The following is a 22,369-nucleotide window of genomic DNA, read 5'->3' as shown; positions in this document are numbered from 1 at the left end:
CAGCCTTCCCTCACCCTACTCACTACACTGCGATGCTTCACTGTACAGTCCCAGTGGTTATTTTAAAAACACACATCTGCTCGTGTTCCTCCCTACCTCTTATCTCTCCAGGGTGCCGCATGCTGTAAAGCTGCAGGTTCAAATCCAGTAGCCCCGGAACTTCTGCTGCAGTCTTGTCTTGGGCCCTCCCCATTCTCACTCCTTTCTCGTCACACGGGCTTTCCCTTTTCTTTACTTTTTTCTTTCCTTTTTGACATGGAGTCTCACTCTGTTGCCCAGGCTGGAGTGCAGTGGTGTGATCTCGGCATACTGCAACCTCCACCTCCCAGATTCAAGAAATTTTCCTGCCTCAGCCTTCCGAGTATCTGGGATTACAGGCACCTGCCACCACACATGGCTAATTTTTGTATTTTTAGTAGAGATAGGATTTCACCACGTTGGCCAGGCTGGTCCCGAACTCCTGACCTCAAGTGATCCGCCTGCCTTGGCCTCCTAAAGTACTGGGATTACAGGCATGAGCCACTGTGCCTGGCCCCCTCATACTGGCCTTCTTTCCATGTTTAGTTTCTGGAAGATGTCAAGCATCCTCCTACTTTACAGCCCTTTCACCTGCTATTCCTTTTGTCTGGGATCCTCGTCATCGTTTCATATTTTTGAGGAGATACTCCTCTTCAGCTTTTCAAGTCTTGCTCCACATGCCACTGCCTCTGGAATGCTTCCCTGCCCCCCCCCATCTCAGTTTGGGGCCCTTCCTCTTTGCTTCCAGGACACTCTGCCATTGCCTCAGCACCGGTCTTTTTTTATTCATTCCACAAATATTTATTTTGCACCTACCGTGTGCCAGGCCCGGTGCGATGGTGAACAAAATGATGTGCTCTCTGCCTGCTTGTAATTTACATTCTAGTTGCGAAGGCAATTTTTTAAAAAGGGTACAAATAAAAAGAGTTGTTGCAAGTGACAATACATTCAGTGAAGAAAACGAAACAATGGACTGGGCTAGAAAATAGCAGGGCAGGTGCACCTTAGAGAAGGTGGTCAGGAAATGCCTCTGTGTGAGGCATTCCCATGACATGGAGAACTTTTTTTTTTTTATAGTGGCGCGATCTTGGCTCACTGCAAGCTCTGCCTCCTGAGTTCACGCCATTCTCTTGCCTCAGCCTCCTAAGTAGCTGGGACTACAGGCTCCCGCCACCACGCCTGGCTATTTTTTTTATTTTTATTTTTTGGATTTTTAGTAGAGATGGGGGTTTCACCGTGTTAGCCAGCATGGTCTCGATCTCCTGACCTCATGATCCGTCTGCCTCGGCCTCCCAAAGTGCTGGGATTACAGGCGTGAGCCACTGCGCCTGGCCAACATGGAGAACAATTAATTAGAGAAGAAATAAAGGGAGCAGCACTCCAGGCAGATGAACAGCCTCTCAAGGAGCTAAAGTCAGAAATAACTTGGTTGGCCGAGCATGGTGGCTCACGCCTGTAATCCCAGCACTTCGGGAGGCCAAGGCGGGTGGATCACTTGAGATCAGGAGTTCAAGACCAGCCTGGCCAACATTGTGAAAACCCATCTCTACTAAAAATACAAAAATTAGCCAGGTGTGGTGGTGCTTGCCTGTAATCCCAGCTACTCGGGAGGTTGAGGCAGGAGAATTGCTTGGACCTAGGAGGCAGAGGTTGCAGTGAGCCGAGATTGTGCCACTGTACTCTAGTTTGGGTGACACAGTGAGACTCCATTTCAAAAAAAAAAAAAAAAGAAATAACTTGGTGTATTTGAGGAACTGAAAGGCCCATGTGGCTGGACTGTGGGGGATGGAGAGAAGGGGAGAGGAGCACTAGAGAAGGCTGGTAAGAGCCCCAGCCTTGTCTAGGTTGTAGACAGCCTTTTTCAATATGGCAAGGAGATTAGAATTTATTTGAAAGACAATGGGAGTCATCAAAGGCTTCAAGCAAGGAATCAATGTGATCTGATTTTCATCTTAAGATCAGATTGGCCATTGTGGGAAGAACAGATTGTGGAGGGCAAGGGGTGGCTTGGAGATTCTGGTGGGATGCTTCTGCAAAAGGCCAGGGAGTGGGACTTGAACTGAGGGGCTCAGGCAGGCTGGCACTGAGAGGGTAGCGATGATGGGCCAAGGATGGGCATCCACGGTGTGCTTTGGAGGTGGGACGGATAGGCTTTGCAGAAGGATTGACTATGGGCATGAAGGAAGGAGAGTGATTAAGGGAATCCTCTGGCTTTGGGGTTCTCTCACAGCCTGAGCGTTTTCATCTGTCAGATGAGCACAGCAGCAAGATCACAGCACCCGCAACGAGATAGCAAATGTCAGTGATGTAGGCCAGTCCTTGGCACACAGTGAATGCAGGTGAGGGGCCTCCCTGATCCCCAGGCCCCCATGAGCCCCAGGTACACCCGGGTTATCATGCTGCGGTAGGTCCCCAAAGATCCGAGCCTGAGTCCGATTTCTCCCTAGGCCCCGGGAGAATGACTGAGTGAACAATTAAAAAGCCTAAACTCTGTTTTTGGAATGTTTCTGGAAGCTCCAGGCCTGATTGTCCTGGAACCCCTCCTCTCTCTCCCTGCTCAGAACTCAAAATTGGTCTCCAGCGCACGGCCAGCAGATGTCGCTGAAAGCTAAGGGAAGGCGCCCCCTCCCCCGGGCCTCCTCCAGTCCCCTCCCGTTTGCCAACTCCAGCTCCCAGGCTGCCCTTCCAGCGGGGGCGAGGCGCTCTCGGCTGTCTCCTGGGAACCCAGGCCCATTTTGGAGACGCAGAAAGAAAGCCCGAGACCCTGCTGGGATCCCTGGTTGGGGCTTACACCCCGGAGACCTGCCCGATCTCCCCTCCCTGGCCTCCCTCCCAGGAAATCACGTCATAAGTAGGGCACGAGGGTCCCAAGTGAGAGGAGGTTTTCGTCGGAAGAGCCACTTCATCTGTGAACAAGGAACTATGAAACCTCTTAGAGCAGCCTGTGACCTCCCCGTCCATCCTGTGTAAAATATGAAATAAGAGTTTTAATTACCAAGCTTGGAAGGCAGCCGACGTGTTTAATATTTGATATCTCCGATGCTTGTGCTCCAGCCGTGCCGGCACTGACAGAATCAGCGTTTCCCTTGGGTTGGCTCTAAATGTGCTTGGAGAAGGGCCAGGCAGCCCCTTTCCCCATCACCTGGGAGCCTCTTGTAGCCCGGCCTGGACCCAGGCTTGCCCTGGTCCTCCCACTCCTTGAGGGACCTCTGCTAAGGGGACCTGGTCTCCCACCCTAAGGCCAGGACCTGGAGCTCTATGAAGGCATCTAGTACTGGACTCAGCCCAGCTCCTGGCAGGGAGTGGAAGTCAATGAAGTCAGGCAGTGAGAACAAATAGAGGGGCCAGACCCGTAGACCTGTTTTTGTTTGTTTGTTTGTTTGTTTGAGACGGAGTCTCACCCTGTCGCCCAGGCTGGAGTGTAATGGCGTGATTTCGGCTACTGCACCCTCCGCCTCCCGGGTTCAAATGATTCTCCTGCCTCAGCCTCCTGAGCAGCTGGGATTACAGCCAACTGCCACCATGCCTGGCTAATTTTTGTATTTTTAGTAGAGACTAAAAATGGCCAGGCTGGTCTTGAACTCCTGACCTTGTGATTTGCTCGCCTCAGCCTCCCAAAGTGCTGGGATTACAGGCATGGGCAACCTCACCCGGCCTTTTTGTTTGTTTGTTTTTGCGTTTTGTTTTGAGACGGAGTCTTGCTCTGTCACCCAGGCTGGAGTGCAGTGGCACGATCTTGGCTCACTGCAGCCTCTGCCTACCGGGTTCAAGCACTTCTCCTGCCTCAGCCTCCCCAAATGCTGAGATTACATGTGAGCACCACCATGCCTGGCTAATCTTTGTATTTTTAGTAGAGATGGGGTTTCACCATGTTGGCCAGGCTGGTCTTGAACTCCTGACCTCAAGTGATCTGCCCGCCTTGGCCTCCCAAACTGCTAGAATTATAGGCATGAGCCACCAAGCCCGGCCCAAACTTGGGTTTGAATTCTGTTTTCCTGCAAGCTACTCAGCCTCTCTGGGAATCACTTTTATTATTCATAAGGTGGAGAATGTACCTCCTATGTTCTGGGTTGTTAATGGTAATAAATTGCCACTTTCAAGGCTTAGTATGTGCCTGGAGCCCTGCTAAGCTCTTTGCATATACTGAATGCTTGTCATTCAAACTCTGCCAGGTGGCTAAGATGAGATTTGAACCCAGTACATTCTGACTCCAGAGCTTATGACTCTGAAAGCCTATATGCAAAAGCACCAAGGATTTGGAGCTTGAAGGGGACAGGGCCACCCAGTCTCAGGCCCTAGTTTGTCCTATACTGCAGCCCCTCCTCCTGTCTCATAGACAACCAAGAAGATTGCAAATGGGGGCTCAGGACAGGAGCCCAAAGCAAATCAACCACTTTCTTGTTTTTTGTTGCACGTTTCTACTTCCGGAAGAGAGGTGGTGAGCAAGCAAACTGCATTTGATTTTGTGTGTGTGTGTGTGTGTGTGTGTGTGTTTTGTTGTTGTCGTTGTTGTTGTTTGGAGACAGGGTCTCACTTTGTCACCCAAGTTGGAGTGCAGTGGCATGATCTTGGCTCACTGCAGCCTCAACCTCCTGGGCTCAAGTGATCCTCCTGTGTCAGCCCTCCAAGTCAAACAGCTGGGATACAGGTGCGTGCCACTATGCACAGCTAATTTTGTGTATTTTTTGTAGAGACAGGGTTTTGCGATGTTGTCCAGGCTGATGCATTTGCTTTTTGATGAGTTGATTGGCACCTTCAGTGTGAGTAGTGTCTGAGGGGCCATCTTGGGACTAGCCACGCACCTTGGTTTGTCTTTAGACCTACACACCATCCCTTTTCCAGCTGGCTATAGCCAAGTTAATGCCCGTGTCACCTCCCTAACAGAGCACAGTTCATGGATGTTATGATGGGGCATGAGGAGGTGCATCAGCAGTTGGAGCCACTTGTGTTAAAATATAACCAAGGCCGGGTGCGGTGGCTCACGCCTGTAATCCTAGCACCTTAGGATGCTGAGGTGGGCAGATCACAAGGTCAGGAGATTGAGACCATCCTGGCTAACACGGTGAAACCCCATCTCTACTAAAAACACAAAAATTAGCCGAGTGTGGTGGCACATGCCTGTAGTCCCAGCTACTTGGGAGGCTGAGGCAGGAGAATCGCTTGAACCTGGGAGGCAGATGTTGCAGTGAGCTGAGATCGTGCCACTGCATTCCAGCCTGGGTGACAGAGAGAGACTCCATCTCAAAAAAAAAAAAAAAAAAAAAAAAAGATAACCGAGGCCTGGCGCGGTGGACCTTGCCTGTAATCCCAGCACTTTGGGAGGCCAAGGTGGGCGGATCACAAGATCAGGAGATCAAGACCAGCCTGGCCAATAGGGTGAAACCCCTGTCTCTACTAAAAAAGTATAAAGACTAGCCAGGCATGGTGGTACGTGCTTGTAATCCCCGCTATTTGGGAGGCTGAGGCAGGAGAATTGCTTGAACCCAGGAGGCGGAGGTTGCAGTGAGCTGAGATCGTGCCACTGCACTCCAGTCTGGGCGACAGAGCAAGACTCTGTCTCAAAAAAAAAAAAAAAAAAGAGAGAGAGGTGATGAGAAGCTCATTTGATCTTCATCAGATAGGCTGAAGTTGGTGAAGACACGGGGACGCAGGAACTCTGGTCCTGGCAGGAGAGTGAACTGGTGTGGCCATTGTTGAGAGTTCGCAACTCATGCCCAGGCAATTCCACTTCCAGGAACATGCCCCAGAGCAGCTTGCACACAGGCAGACAAAGACACTTGCCTGAGGATATTCCTCCTGAAAGCATTTATTTGTGCTGGCCAAGGGATGGAAACAATCGAGTGTCCACTCGTAAAAGAATGGGTAGGTTACTGGTAACATAGGCAAATAATGAAACCCCATGCCGCAGCTCCATGGAATAAATGAGAATGATGTGCTTTAGCTCTAGAAGATGGTAAAAATGTAATGCCAAACAAGAAGTCCTGCAAATACTACCTATGAATGCTGCAATATATGATTTCATGGACACACACACACATACACACACTGACGACAGAAGAATGTTTGCCTGTGGGAGAGGGGAGAGAGACAGGAGTGGGTGTGAGAAAGTGGGTGGAAGAATCAAAAACAAAAGAAACACACCCGAGGACCCACGTGTGGTCTCTCATGATTGTGAGCTGAGCTGATGGTCGTGATTGACCTAGTTTCGAGCATCCGAGGTCCAAAGCGACAAAGAAAGGAAGTGGGGGAGGGGCGAGGACTTCGATGAGCTTTTTATAAGGCTCAGAAATGGTTGGACGTTTGGGAATTTTCCAAACTAGGCCAACAAATACGTCATTAAACTGTATCGGAATTAGTTACTGGGATCCTGCTGGGCCAGGCGCATTCCAGGTGTGTAGTGTGGCTGTCTCACTGTATCCTCACAGCCCCACCTTGAGGTGTTACATCCCCATTTCACAGGGGGCTCAGAGAGGTGAGCTGAGCTTCCCCAGGCCACCGACTTGCAGTGTCAGCCCGACCTCTGCCATCTGCCTCCCAGCCCAACCAGGTCATCCTGGCACACTGTGGGGTTCTGAAAATACGTTTCTCCACGATGGCCTGGAGGTGGTGCTGCTGCAGCTGGTCCAGGACAGGTGAGGAGCCTGAGCCTGCAAGGTGGGGTGGAGACAGATCATCAGGGAATGTTGGAGCGTCCCCCTGGGCTTGGGCGGGGCCCTGCTCCCCAGTTCTGGGGGCAACAGAGATGCAGGAAGAAGATCCAGGCATTGATTCCCAGCCAGGAGAATTTCCCCCTGGAATTCAGAAGCCTGTGGTCCATTCTTCACCCTCCCCCAGCTCCCAGGAGAGGGACTGAACATCCTCCAGGAAGGAGACCAAAGACCTGGGCTCTGGCCAGGTGCATTGGCTCACCCCTGTAATCCCAGCACTTTGGAAGGCTAAGGTGGGCATATCACAAGCTCAGGAGTTCGAGACCAGCCTGGCCAATATGGTGAAACCTCCGTTTCTACTAAAAATACAAAAATTAGCTGGGTGTAGTAGTGGGCGCCCTTAGTCCCAGCTACTTGGGAGGCTGAGGCGGGAGAATCTCTTGAACTCGGGAGGTGGCGGTTGAAGTGAGCCAAGATTGCACTACTGCACTCCAGCCTGGGTGACAGAGGGAGACTCTGTCTCAAAAAACAAACAAACAAAAAAACCCGGGGTCCATGAAGATAGCTCAGGGTCTGGATTCCAGGAATGTGTGCACAAAAACCTGGGTCTGCATGTGAAAGGAACCCCCCCAATCCTGTCTTGTCCTTTCCCTTCCTTCCTTCCTTCCTTCCTTCCTTCCTTCCTTCCTTCCTTCCTTCCTTCCTTCCTTTCTTTCTTTCTTTCTTTCTTTCTTTCTTTCTTTCTTTCTTTCTTTCTCCTTCCTTTTTCTTTTTCTTTCTTTTTCTTTTTCTTGTTTTGAGATGGAGTCTTGCTCTGTCACCCAGGCTGGAGTGCAGTGGCTTGATCTCGGCTCATTGCAACCTCCGCTTCCTGGATTCAAGCGATTCTCCTACCTCAGCCTCCTGTGTAGCTGGGATTAGAGGTGTGTGCCACAATGCCCGGTTAATTTTTTTTTTTTGTACTTTTAGTAGAGACAGGGTTTCACTATGTTGGCCAGGCTGGTCTTGAACTCTTGATCTCAAGTGATCCACCCGCCTCGGCATCCTAAAGTGCTTGGATTACAGGCATGAGGCACCATGCCCAGCCCAGACCAAGTGTTTTTCCTGCTGCTCATCTCTCCGAAAAAGAGCTGGCCCTAGCAAGAAACAGATGCCCTGCACAGGGACACATCTGCCTTGCAGGCACTGAAAGGGAGGGAAAGCTGGCAGGGGGTGGGGGCAAGTCAACTGCATCTCTTTCTTCTGTGATGGGGCAGGGGGAAGGCACAGTTAGCTGCTCCTCCAGCATCCCACTGGCACAGCCTGAGACAAAGGCGTGGGTGCAGGCAGTTTACTTGGGATGTGATTCTAGGATGAAGGGTGACAGGGAAAGGAGAATGAGGGAAGGAAGGAGAAAAAGTCGGGGCAAGGATGCCTCACTGAGGTCCCAGCTTGTATAGCAGGGGCTCCACTCCTCTAGGGCTGCCGTGAAGGGTATAGATGCCTCCAAGAGTGATCTGCCAAGAGGATGGGCAGGGGGATGTCCTGGGGCACCCACTCCCTGCACTTCCAGATCTCACTGGAATACAGGCTGAGCACACAGCCATGGTGTTGCAGCAAGGGAGAGACACATGGAGTTTGCTAGAGGTGACATTGTTAGCTTGGAGGAGTCTGCGCTTGTGTGGAACTGTCCACAGCAGCTGCAGCTGAAATCCGGAGCAAGTGGACAGGATGGGACACAGGACCCTGGCGTCCCAGAAATATGCCTCGATGCTCCCTCCACCTCAGGGTCAGGAACTATTACTGCAGCCCTTCCCTCCTAGAGTGCAGGACTCTCTCCTGAGCCCCCAGTCTGCAGACACAATTGGTCCATTGATCGACATTTGACTCTCCAGAAGCCTCACAGTTTCCTTAAACCGAGAGACCAAAACCAAACTCAGGACCTTCATGTCAAAGCAGCCTCCCTTCTAATTGTCCATCCCAGCATCCACTCAGGTGCCTAAGCGGACAAGCTGAGACCCACCCTTGAATTCTCTGCCTCTGTCATGCTCCACCTCTAGTCACCAATTCCTGTGGATTCCATTCACCTGCCTGTTTTTCTCTTCCTCCAGCCTGCCCATCCTTCCTTCCTTCCTTCTTTCCTTCCTTCCTTCCTTCCCTCCCTCCTTCCCTCCTTTCCTCCTTCCCTCCTTCCCTCCTTCTCTCCCTTCCTTCTTCCTTTTGTCCTTCCCTATCAAATTAGCCCAGATTAAAAAGAACAAAGCTCGCCGGGCACGGTGGCTCATGCCTGCACACCTGTAATCCTGGCATTTTAGGAGGCCGAGGTGGGAGTTCGAGACCATCCTGGCTAACATGGTGAAACCCCATCTCTACTAAAAATACAAAAATTAGTCAGGCATGGTGGTGGGGGCCTATAATCCCAGCTACTTGGGAGGCTGAGGCAGGAGAATTGCTTGAACCTGGGAGGTGGAGGTTGCAGTGAGCCGAGATTGTGCCACTGCACTCCAGCCTGGGTGACAGGGCGAGACTCCATCTCAAAAAAAAAAAAAAAAAAACAAGACTCAAGACTGCCTGTACTGATGACAGCACACTCAACACACTTTGGTGACAGGAGGGCACATGGATAACCTTTTGAAAGCCAACATAGCAGAATACATCAGTAGTCACAAATGGTGTTACCTTTTAGCCTAGTTAATCCACTTCAAAGAATCTATCCTGAGAAAATAATCCTATACACAGAAAAGGCTTTCTGCACAAAGATATTTATGGCAGCAGTGTTTATCCTAGCAAAAGCAAAATAAGGCAAAACAACTAACAACAATAGCAAAAAGTTGGCCGCAACCTAGACGTGAATGCTTCGGTAATGGTTAATTTCTCCGTAGTCCACCTTCTTCATGCTAGGCATCCTTCAGGGCTATTGTTCTCTGGGCATCTGTGCTGTGGTATCTTTGCTTCTCGTGCTACCTGCTTTCTGCTAAGGTAAACCTGGAAAGAGGGCGTGGGAGGTAATTAAGATTAGATTAGGTCATGAGGGTGGAGCCCTTATTACAGGATTAATGCCTTATAAAAACAGGAAGAGGCTGGGCGCGGTGGCTCACGCCTGTAATCCCAGCACTTTGGGAGGCTGAGGCGGGTGGATCACCTGAGGTCAGGAGTTGGAGACCAGCCTGGCCAACATGGCAAAATCCCACCTCTACTAAAAATACAAAAATTAGCTGGGCGTGGTGGTGCACGCCTCTAATCCCAGCTATTTGGGAGGCTGAGGCAGGAGAATGGCTTGAGTTCAGGAGGCAAAGGTTGCAGTGAGCCAAGATGGCGCCACGGCACTCCAGCCTGGTTGACAGAGTGAGACTCCATCTCAAAAAACAAACAACAAACAAACAAAACAGGAGGAGATACTGGATGTCTCTCTCCTCTCTGCCACGTGAGGGCACAGTGAGAAGACAGCTGTCTGCAAGAGGAATTGGACCCTCACCAGACACCTGATCTTGGACTTCCCAGCTCCATAACTGTAAGAAATAAATGCTGTGGCCAGGTGCGGTGGCTCACGCCTGTAATCCCAGCACTTTGGGAGGCCGAGATGGGCGGATCACCAGGTCAGGAGATCAAGACCACCCTGGCTAACACGGTGAAACCCCGTCTCTACTAAAAATACAAAAAGTAGCCAGGCATAGTGGTGGACACCTGTAGTCCCAGCTACACGGGAGGCTGAGGCAGGAGAATGGCATGAACCCGGGAGGTGGAGCTTGCAGTGAGTGGAGATGGTGCCACTGCATGCCAGCCTGGGCGACAGAGCGAGACTCTGTCTCAAAAAAAAAAAAAGAAAGAAAGAAAGAAAGAAATGTTGTTTAAGTCCTCCAGTCTACGGTAATTTGTTATAGCAGCCTGAGCTGAGACACTTCCAAAGCTCCCCTCTTCTATACTAAATCTTACCCCTTAGTTCTAATGGAATAAGATTTGGCATAGAAGGGCGGAGCTTGATGCATTCTAATTGCTTAATTAATTTCTCTCATCTGAGAGAATTTAAATTAAAATTAAATTTTCTCTTTAAAGGAAGAATAGGGAAAAAAAGGGTGAGAGACGCCATGCTAAACTAGGGTGACACAGCAGCTACCGAGTCAGACATGGTCCCTCACTCTGCAGAGCCCACATGGTGGCAGGGAAGGCAAACATTACATTATTACATGATGACTAAGTGAAAGTAGCCAGACTCGAAAGGTCATATACTATAGAGTTCACTTATATGGTATCCTGTAAAAGGCTAAATTATAATTACAGAAATCAGAACTGTGGTTTCAGGAGCTGAGCTCTGAGGGGTGAGCAGAGATTGCTATTGTCACATAGTGAATGTTGGCAGAGGGCAACAGTGCCTACCAAGAGGCTGTTGAAATAGTCCAGGTAAAATAGGACAATTCCTTAAACTAGGGTAACAGTAGTGGAGATGGACAAATGTGGACAGATTCTAGAAATATTTGGGAACTAAAATCAACTGGACTTGGTGGCCAGTTGGACACATGAGATGGGGAGAGCCAGGGGGCCGGGGGCCTCTGGCTTCTGGTTTGGCCAACCGGTTGTATGGTGGCATCTTCTGAAATAGAGAACCCCTGGAGAAGGGTCAGGTTAGTCGGGGAAGACCCTGTGTTCATTTTCTCCAAGTGGAGTTTGAAAGTATCTTGGAAGAGAACAAGTGTGGTTAAGGAGGCACCATCATGCTTCTCTCCGTCCAGAGGAAAGTTCCTGAACCCCAGACATATCTAATGGGATCAGGGATGAACCAGCTGGGCTGGGGAGAGCCAGATCAACAACCTGAGGTTTGAAATGAAACACAGATGGAAGGAGAGGAGATGGACATAGGGACCACAGGACAGAGACTCGTTCCCTGAAGGACACACGCTCATGTTGCTGGCCCCAGTTCCCGCCCACTCTGGAGTCTGGCTGTCCAGTTTTTCCTTGGATTCTGTGAGATAATCTAACATTCTCCCAAAAGTCCCTGTTTTTGATTAAACTAACCTGAATGAGTTTCTACTCTTTGCAGCTTCTAAGACCACCACAGACATATGGCTGTTTGATTTCTGTGCCCTTTTTGAAAGCTCTCTTGGTCTATTTGCCAGATTGTCCACCAGCATTTTAATTGGTTTTATAGTATTTAATTTTGTAAGGCAAGCCCCCCATTATGCTCCTTTTACTTCCCGAATTTCTTGACTATTCTGTGCAATCATTGAACCAGATAAACTATAGACTCAGTCTCTCAAGATAAAAAAATTCATGTGGAGATTTTCACTGAAATCACATCAAATTTATAGATTATTTGAGGGAGGACTGACACTTTTACAATACAGTTCAAGAATAAGATCAGTTTCTCCACTGATTCAAATCTTTTTTTAATGCCTTTCATTCAACTCCTGAGTATATCTTTGCACATTATTTTGCTAAGCGTATTCTTTTTTTGTTCCCCTGATGCATTCGAACGTGTTATTGCCGGCGTAGAGAACAGGCATTGATCTTGATATATTTATCACCTTGTGTCAGCTTCTACAGTCAATGCTGTGATTAGTTCTTATAGGTTTTCAGTTTCTTTCGACTTCTCAGGGTGAGCAAACACATTATCTATAAATAAAGAGAATTCTGTTTCTGCCATGCCATGGGTTATCTTATTCACGTGGCTGGCACCTCTAGAATAAACACAAGTGACAGTTAGTTGTGATAGCAGACACCTTTGAAATGTTTCTGCCTTGAATAGAAAGACCCTAATGTGATATTTCTAAAACTGTCATCTGAAGAACACAGATCAGAGGATGCTAATAGTTGTATTGAGGACGAAAAGTGTTCTGGGCCCAAATAACTTTAGAATATACCGGGTTAAACAAAGACAAATTCGTTTCTTTAATAGTAATCAGAAAATTTGACATTGACTTGCCTTGCGGATGTGGAAGAAGGAGATATACTAAGTAGCATATCTTGAACTAATTTGACCACTGACATTTACATGCTGTGCCCTTCTTGTTCAACATCTCCTGTTAAGTAGTGTTCTACAGGGCAGTACTGGGACTGCTGTTCTAAGAATTCACCAAGAAGTATGATGTTTGCTGTGATTTCTGGAAAAAGAGTTGTTGGGTGAATAGACAAGTGCTTTCTATAGTGGTAAGACTATTTTCTTCAATTCCTGGTTTATTGAGAGATTTTTTAAAAATTAGAAATAGAAGTTAATTTGATCAAATGGTTGTTAAATGTTTATGGAAATGGTCAACAATTTTCCTCTTCTATTGAGTGACTGATTTTTTTTGGAGACAGACTGTTGCTCTGTCGCCCATGCTGGAGTGCAGTGGTATGTTGTCTGCTCACTGCATCCTCTGCCTCCCAGGTTCAAGCGATTCTCCTGCGTCAGCCTCCTGAGTGGCTGGGACTACAGGTGCGCACCACCATGCCCAGATAATTTTTTTGTATTTTAGTAGAGACAGAGTTTCACCATGTTGCCCAGGCTGGTCTTGAACTCCTGACCTCAAGCCACCCACCTGCCTTGGCCTCCCAAAGTGCTGGGATCATAGGCGTGAGGCACCACACCCGGCCAATTTTCCTTTTAAATTAGTATAGTGAAACTCCACCACAATGCATTCTATGTGGTTCAAAATATCCTGCAGGATCAGAGAATCACATGTGGTGGAGTAAGCCCCAGCAGTTAGCAGGTCCTGCACTCCCAGGGTCTGTCTGGTTGTGGCATCTCATGTGCTCCTGCTTCAGCGGCAGATTGCTGTCTCCTAGTGGTTGTTTGCAGCTATGACTTAAATATCCATGGGGAAGATTCTGAGCTGGGCTGGCTAAGACTTCTAGGATAGGAGCGGCAATTCCACAATCCCTAGGTTATTTGGTACTAATTTTGTCAAACCATTATACGGAAATTGGCTTGGAAGAATCCCAGGAACACAGGGACTCACCTTCTGGTCCCTGCTCCCTGAATCTGAGTTTCCTGCCCTGTCTTGCCTTCCTCTCCATATCCCTCCCCTCTCCCCACTCAGAAATGGAGAAATTTAGTTGATTCTGGTTTGAGAACTTGGGCTGTGGGTGAAGAACTCAAGCCAACTTCCAATTGCATCATCAAGGGGCTTAGTATTTATTTATTTATTTATTATTATTTTATTTTTCATTTTTTTCTGAGACGGAGTCTCGCTCTGTTCTGTTGCCCAGGCTGGAGTGCAGTGGCACAATCTCGGCTCACTGCAACCTCTGCCTCCCAGGTTCAAGTGAGTCTCCTGCCTTAGTCTCCCAAGTAGCTGGGATTACAGGTGTGAACTACCACACACTGCTCATTATTTACTTATTTATCTATTTATTTTTTGTAGAGACAGGAGTTTGCCATGTTGGCTAGGCTGGTCTCAAACTCTTGACTTCAAGTGATCTGCCTGTCTCAGGCTCCCAAAATTCTAGGATTACAGGTGTGAGCCACCACGCCTGGCCTTGAAATTATTTTTTAAATGAATACTTAGTTGAATGCTATGTACCAAATACTTAACTAAATTATTCAAATGAATAATTTAAATTGACTCCTCCCATCCCTCTGAATTAGGTATTATTATTTCCATTTTATACACTGGAAAACAACCAGAGAGGTTACATCACTTACCCAGGTTACCCAGCTAGTTCCTAGTGAGTAGTGAAGTCAGATTCAAAACCTGGCAGTTTACGTCCAAAACCCATGCTCTGGAGTGAAACCAACTTTACCCTTTGCTTCCAGGAATAAATTTGATAATAGTGTGCTACCCTTTTTACTCGATTCTGTTTGCTCACATGTTTTTTAGAATTTTTGCATGTAGGTGACATTTTTCAACAAAGTTTTCTTATTTTAGGCTTTGTTTTGTTGTCAGGATTATCCAAGATTCATAAAACAAATTGAAAATTTTCCATATATTTTAATGCTTTTTAGTACTTTGAAAACTTTTTAAGGAATTTAGGCAATATCTGTTTGTCAAATGTTTGCTACTTCATCTGTAAAACCATCTGGCCTGGGGCCTTTAACAATTATCTTAAACTTGTTACATTATTAATCATTTCTGGTTTCTCACTATTGAGTCAATTTGAGTCATTTATATTTTGCTGAAGTAATTATTCTACCTAGAGAAGTTCAGATTTATTAGAATAATAAAACATAGTTTTAGCTTATGATTTTAAAAACTCTATATCTTTTTCTCTCTTTTAAAGATCTAATCTTAGGGTTGGGTGCTATAGCTCATGTCTGTAATCCCAGTGCTTTGGGAGGCTGAGGCAGGAGGATCGCTTGAGGCCAAAAGTTTGAGACCAGCTTGGGCAGCAGAGTGAGACTCCGTCTCTACAAAAGGAAAGAAAAAAGAAAAGAAAACAAAACAAAACAAAAGAAGAAAAGGGAAAAAAGATCTCATCTTCCTCGTGATGTATTTTTGTGTTTTATTTCTTTTCATTTCTTCATCAGAATTATAAAAAACGTAATAGTAGTAGAAGTAGAGAAATATCATAGCAAATATTTATAAAGTGTTTACTCTGTGCCAAGCACTGTTCTAAGCTATACTAACTCAATCTTCATAACAACTTTATGAGTTAGGGGCTACTATTATCTAATTTTACAAATGAAGGAATTGAATCACAAAATTAGTAAGTGACTTGTCTAAGGGCACACAGCTAATAAATGTGGAGCTGGGATTTAAACCTAGGCAATTTCTACTTTTATGTTTCTACTTTTATATTAATTTATGCTTTCTATTTTTTAATTTTTCTTCTTCTAATTTTTTGAGACAAATGCTTGGTTTCTTTATTTGTAATCTTTCTTCTTTGTTAATAAAATTATTTAAGGTCATAAAGTAAGTATGAGTAAAAATAACCCATGGGCTCTGATATTATTGATCTTTAGAAAGAACCAGCTTTGGCTGGGTGTGGTGGCTCACGCCTGTAATCCCAGCACTTTGGGAGGCCAAGGCGGGTGGATCACGAGGTCAGGAGATCGAGACCATCCTGGCTAACACGGTGAAATCCCATCTCTACTAAAAATACAAAAAATTAGCTGGGCTACTAAAAATACAAAAAAATTAGCTGGGCGTGGTGGCGGGTGCCTGCAGTCCCAGCTACTTGAGAGACTGAGGCAAGAGAATGGTGTGAACCCAGGAGGCAGAGCTCGCAGTGAGCCGAGATGGTGCCACTGTACTCCAGCCTGGGTGACAGAGCGAGATGCTGTCAAAAAAAAAAAAAAGAGGCCGGGCGCGGTGGCTCAAGCCTGTAATCCCAGCACTTTGGGAGGCCGAGACGGGCGGATCACGAGGTCAGGAGATCGAGACCATCCTGGCTAACACGGTGAAACCCCGTCTCTACTAAAAATACAAAAACTAGCCGGGCGAGGTGGCGGGCGCCTGTAGTCCCAGCTACTCGGGAGGCTGAGGCAGGAGAATGGCGTAAACCTGAGAGACGGAGCTTGCAGTGAGCTGAGATCCGGCCACTGCACTCCAGTTCGGGCGACAGAGCGAGACTCCGCCTCAAAAAAAAAAAAAAAAGAGAGAGAGAACGAATCAGCTTTTAATTTTAATTAATTAATTAATTAGAGATGGAGTCTCACTCTGTCGCCCAGGCTGGAGTGGAGTGGCGTGATCTCTGCTCACTGCAACCTCCGCCTCTCAGGTTCAAGCAATTCTCTGCCTCAGTCTCTTGAGTAGCTGGGATTACAGGCACCTGCCACCATGCCTGGCTGAGTTTTTTGTATTTTTAGTAGGGACGGGGTTTCACCATCTTGGCCTGGCTGGTCTTGAACTCCTGACCTCGTGATCCACCCACCTTGGCCTCCCAAAGTCTTGGGATTACAGGCTTGAGCCACTGTGCCCAGCCCAGCTTTTTATTTTATTGATTATCTCTATTGCTTTTCTGTTCTTGATTTCATTGATTTATGCTCATAATAATTTTCTTCCTTTTTTGTTTTGAGTTTAATTTGGTCTTTTTCTAATATCTCAAGATGGAAGCTTATATATTTCATTTGATACCTTTCTCTCTTTTTTTGAGACAGAGTCTCTCTCTGTCACCTAGGTTGGAGTGCAGTGGCCTGATCACAGCTCACTACAGCCTCGACTTCCCTGGGCACAGGCTCCTGCCCCAGCCTCCCGAGTAGCTGGGATCACAGGTGTGTGCTACCACGCCCAGCTAATTTTTGTATTTTTTTGTACAGGTGGACTTTTGCTATGTTGCCCAGGTTGGTCTCAAACTCTTGGGCTCAAGCAATTTGTCCACCTTTGCCTTTCAAAGTACTGAGATTACAGGCATGAGCCATGGTACCCAGTCTACTACCTTTCTTTAGTTTTCTAACATGAGCACTTAATGCTATGAATTTCCCTCTAGGCAATGTTTTAGCTGCATCTCACAACTTTTTGTATTGTAATAAAACACATATACATCAGAAGAGAAGGGAAGAATTTTTTAAAAACACACACATAGCTTAAGATCTATAGTATTAACAAATTTTTATATATACATAAAACAGTACAGTATTGCTAACCATTGTTGGATAACATATCTGGAACTTTTTCATCTTGCATGACTGAAACTCTATACCCATTGCACAGCAACTCCCTATTTCGCCTTTCCCGCAGTCCCTGGCAACCACAATTTTCCCACAAAATTTAGTATGTAGTATTTTTATTTTCACTAAATTCAAAATATTTTCTTTTTTTGAGATGGAGTCTTGCTCTGTCCCCCAGGTTGGAGTGCAGTGGTGCAATCTTGATCTTTGCTCACTGCAACCTCTACCTCCCGGGTTCCAGTGAGTCTCCTGCCTCAGCCTCCCAAATAGCTGGGATTACATGGGCGTGCCACCATGCCCGCTAATTTTTGTATTTTCAGTAGAGACAGGGTTTCACCATGTTGGCCAGGCTGGTCTCAAACTCCTGACCTCAAGTGATCCTCCTGGCATATGGCCCAAAGTGCTGGGATTACAGGTGTGAGCCATTGTGCCTGGCCCAAAACATTTTCTAAATTTCCCTTGAGACTTTCTTTTTGAGCCAGGGGTTACTTAGAAGTATGTTATTTAATTTCAAAATACTTGAGGATTTTAAAAGGTAGCTTCCTGTTATTGGTTTTTGGTGCAATTATTTTATGGTCAGAGGACATTGTATTCTCTCTATTCTTTTACAAGTGTTAAAGTTTGTTTTATAGCCCAGAATGCAGTTTATCTTGATGAATGTTTTACGCACACTTGAAAGAATGTATATACTGCTCTTGTTGAATGGAGTGTTCTATAAATATCAGTTAGGGCGCATTGGTTGAGACTGATGTTCAGATCCTCCATATCCCTGCTAATTTTTGTTTATTTTTTCTATTGGAGTGTTTAACTCACCAATTGTAGTAGTGGATTTCTCTATTTCTCATTTTAGTTCTATCAGTTTTTGCTTCGTGCTTCTTGAAGCTCTGTTGTTACAGGCATAAATCTTTAGGATTTTTATATCTTCTTGGTGAATTAACCTTTTTCTTTTTTTTGAGATAGTCTTGCTCTGTCACCGAGGCTGGAGTGCAATGGTACCACCTCGCCTCACTGCAACCTCCCGCCTCATGGGTTCAAGAGATTCTCCTGCCTCAGCCTCCCGAGTAGCTGGGATTACAGGCACATGCCACCACACCTGGCTAATTTTTTCATTTTAAGTAGAGACAGAGTTTCACCATGTTGGCCAGGCTGGGCCCAAGAGATCCACCCACTTCAGCCTCCCAAAGTGTTGGAATTACAGGCATGAGCTACACACCTAGCCTTAACCTTTTTATTATTATGTAATATCTCTCTTTGTCGTTGGTAATGTTGCTTGTTTTGAAGTCTACTTTGTCTGATATTAATATAGCCACTCCAGCTGTCTTTTGATTGGTATTTACATGGCTTAACCTTTTCTATCGTTTTACTTTTAATCTATCTATGTAATTATATTAAGGTGGGTTTGATGTAGAAAGCATGTAGTTGGGTCTTGTGTAAATGTGTGTATGTGTGTGTTCAATCCAATCTGATAATGTGTCTTTTTTTTTTTTTTAGACAGTCTTGTTCTATCACCCAGGCTGGAGTGCAGTGGCACGATCTCAGCTCACAGCAACCTCCACCTCCTGGATTCAAGTGATTCTTGTGCCTCAGCCTCCCAAGTAGATGGGATTACAGGCACACATGACTATGCTTGACTAATTTTTGTATTTTTAGTAGAGATTCAGTTTCGCCATATTGGCCAAGCTGGACTTGAACTCCTGGCCTCAAGCGATCCACCCACTTCGGTCTCTCAAAGTGCTGGGATTGCAGGCATGAGCCACTGTGCCCAGCCAGTGTTGTCTTTTAATTGGTGTGTTTAGACCAGTCTTCCGGCTTTTGCAATAGCACAGGTGGCTAAAACTCTAGGAGAATCTATTGTATAGCTCCACATGGCTTTGGCCACCCTCAGGGTAATGCAAAGAGAGAAAAGAAAGAGGAAAAGCGAGGGGGATTCCCCCCTCACACACCCTATTCCTGGTTCATCTGGCAAGAAAGATGGGTTTTCTTTGGGGGTTTTGGGTGTCTGTGCCACCACCCCTGCCACCATAGTGTAGCTTTCTGACTGGTTCACCCTTAGGACAGGTCGAAAGAGAGAAAAGAGAAAAAAAGATACTATATACTCCATAACTCACAAGAGGCTGCTTTTCCAATTCTCCATTCAGGAAGATGGGTTTTTTGTTGCCTGCGCCTGCTACACAGTTCCAGATTTGGGCCACCCTCGGGTCAAAGCTGGGTGATAAAAGAGGAACACAACCCCGGAAACTCACCCCATTGGGGTCTTTCTTCAAGTTTTTGCCCCTCTTGCCAATCTACTTGTTATTTCCTGAATCCTCAGGCAGTGCTTTTTGTATTTTGTCTAGATCTTTTAGTTGGCAGTCAGTGGGACAGAGAGGCTGTGGTGGCGCACACTGCCTTGGCCAGCATCAGAACTCCGGTGTAGAATTCACAAATTGAATTGGTGTGTGACAAAGTTACATATGCTTAAGCTATTACTGCATACTTCTAAGTTGTTATTTATTTATTTATTTTTGAGACGGAGTCTCGCTCCGTTGCACAGGCTGGAGTGCAGTGGCACAATCTCAGCTCACTGCAACCTCTGCCTCCTGGGTTCAAGCGATTCTCCTGCCTCAGCCTCCCAAGTAGCTGGGATTACAGGTGCGTGACACCAGGCCCAGCTAATTTTTTGTATTTTTAGTAGAGATAGGATTTCACCATGTTGGTCAGGCTGGTCTCAAACTCCTGACCTCAGGTGATCTGCCCGCCTCGGCCTCCCAAAGTGCTGGGATTGCAGGCATGAGCCACTGTGCCTGGCCCTAAATTGTTCTTTAAAATGGCATGCCAATTTACATTACACTAAAGCTCTAAAAAATCTTCTCTTGATTTCCTTACCAACAACTGATATCCAACTTTCTATTTTTTCCCCAATCTATTGGGTGAAGAGAAATAGTATCTTGTTGATTTGATTTCATGTTCTATGTTTACTAGTGAAGTTGGAGCATCTTTTTATATATTTTCAGCCATTTATATATCCTCATTTGTAAAAAGAAAAAAAAAAGTCCCTTTCTATCCTTTGCCCATTTTTCTATTTGGTCATTTGTCTTTTTATTATTGATTTGTTGAAATTGCCTGTGTAGTTTCTACTGTTTGGAATTTATCAGGGTTTACTTTGAGACTCATTACTTAATCAATTTGCTTATGTGTTCTGTGAGCATTGGAAAAAAAGCAATTCCCTGTTCAAATTCTACCTAGATATATTAAAACAATCTTGTTAATTTTGTTATTTAGATTGTCTTTATGATTTAAAAAATACCTGACCTGTTAAATTTTGAGTCAGGTGTTTTAAAATCTCCCACTCTGCATGCTTTTGTAAAATTCTCCTAGTTTTTCAATTTTTGCTTTTTGTTTGAGATGGAGTTTTGCTCTTGTTGCCCAGGCTGGAGTGCAATGGCACGATCTCAGCCCACTGCAGCCTCCGCTTCCTGGGTTCAAGTGATTCTCCTGCCTCAGCCTCCCCAGTAGCTGGGATTACAGGCATGTGCCACCACGCCTGGCTAATTTTGTATTTTTAGTAGAGACTGGGTTTCTCCATGTTGGTCAGGCTGGTCTCAAACTCCTGACCTTGGATGATCCGGCCGCCTCAGCCTCCCTAAGTGCTGGGATTACAGGCGTGAGCCACCACGCCCGACCTCAATTTTTGCTTTATGCTTTATATATTCTTTTCAGTATTTCTGCCCATGTATCTGTCTGATTCAGATTCATGGTTAATCAGCCACTCAGTGATTGAGCAGGAGGAAGTCTGGGTCCTGCGAGGTGGCTCATGCCTGTAATCCCAATGCTTTGGGAGGAAGAGGCAGGAGGATCGCTTAGGCCTAGGAGTTCGAGACCCTGTCTCTACGAAAAAAAAAAAAAAAAAAAAAAGATAGGAGCAGTGGCTTGCATTTGTAGTCCCAGCTACTCAGGAAGCTGAGGTAGGAGGATACTTGAGCCCAGAAGGTTGAGGCTGCAGTGAGCCGTGTTCATGCCACTGCACTTCAGCCTGGGAATCAGAGTTAGACCCTGTCTCAAAAACAAAAAACAAAAGCACGAACTCTGGTGTTAGGGTACATGGGTTCAAATCTTGGTTCTTCCCCTTGCAAAATATGTAGGGATAGTGTAATTACTTAATCTTTCTAAGCTTTAGTTTCCTCATCTGTTAAATGGGGCAAAAAATATAGCATTTACCTCACGTAATTGTTACGAGATTAAATGAAATTATGTAAGTGTTCAACAAATGGCGATATTTTCTGGATGATTGGATATTTTATCAATACAAGTATTAAAAAAATCCCAGCCAGGCATGGTGGCTCACGGCTGTAATCCCAGCACTTTGGGAGGATGAGGTGGGTGGATCACCTGAGGTCAGGAGTTCGAGACCAGCCTGGCCAACATGGTGAAACCCTGTCTCTACTAAAATATAAAAATTAGCCAGGTGTGTTGGTGTACACCTATAATCCCAGTTACTCAGGAGGCTGAGGCAGGAGAATTGCTTGAACCCAGGAGGCAGAGGTTGCAGTGGGCCGAGTTCGTGCCACTGCACTCCCGCCTGGGCGACAGAGTGAGACTCTGTCTCAAAAAAAAAAAAATCCCTCAGTTCCATTTAATGCTTTCCTTCCCTTGAATTACACTTTTCAAAATATGAACACTGCCACACACTCTTTCTTCTATTTGGATTTCCCTGGAATATATTTATTTTAGATTTTTCATAATTATTTAACTTTGGAAGGAATCCCTTGTAAAGCATAATTGAGGTAGGCAGTCTCCAAAAGATGGCCACCATAAATCCTTCCTGTGCCTATCTCGCGCCTGATGGATCTGCCCGTTAGGAGGTGGGGTCTGTTTCTCCACTTCTCCAATACAGGTGGCCTTGTGTCTTGCCTTGACCAATAGCAAACAGAGGAAGTGGTATGATGTCAGTTCGAGACCTGGCCTTCAAGCAGTCAGGTGACTTCAGGTTGTGTTGGGGAAACCAACCGCCATACTTCAAGGAAGCTCAGGCTGGAATATTAAACTGTGAGGCAGGCTAGACAGGCCACAGTGCAGGAGCACAGAGGCACCGAGTGAGTAAAACCTTGGACTGCTCAGCCCAGCCACCTGCAGGATGGAGCTTAATGAGTGAGCCCAGCCCATGCCCTGTGCAACAAAACACGCCCGCCAAGCCATGCTGGCATCCCAGAGCTACAGAATCATG

Source organism: Trachypithecus francoisi, unplaced genomic scaffold (genome assembly GCF_009764315.1).
Source record: "Trachypithecus francoisi isolate TF-2019V2 unplaced genomic scaffold, Tfra_2.0 Contig01585, whole genome shotgun sequence".
In the NCBI taxonomy this organism is placed as follows: Eukaryota; Metazoa; Chordata; class Mammalia; order Primates; family Cercopithecidae; genus Trachypithecus; species Trachypithecus francoisi.
The sequence above is the reverse complement of the archived record's forward strand: the minus strand, read 5'-3'. Positions refer to the sequence as shown.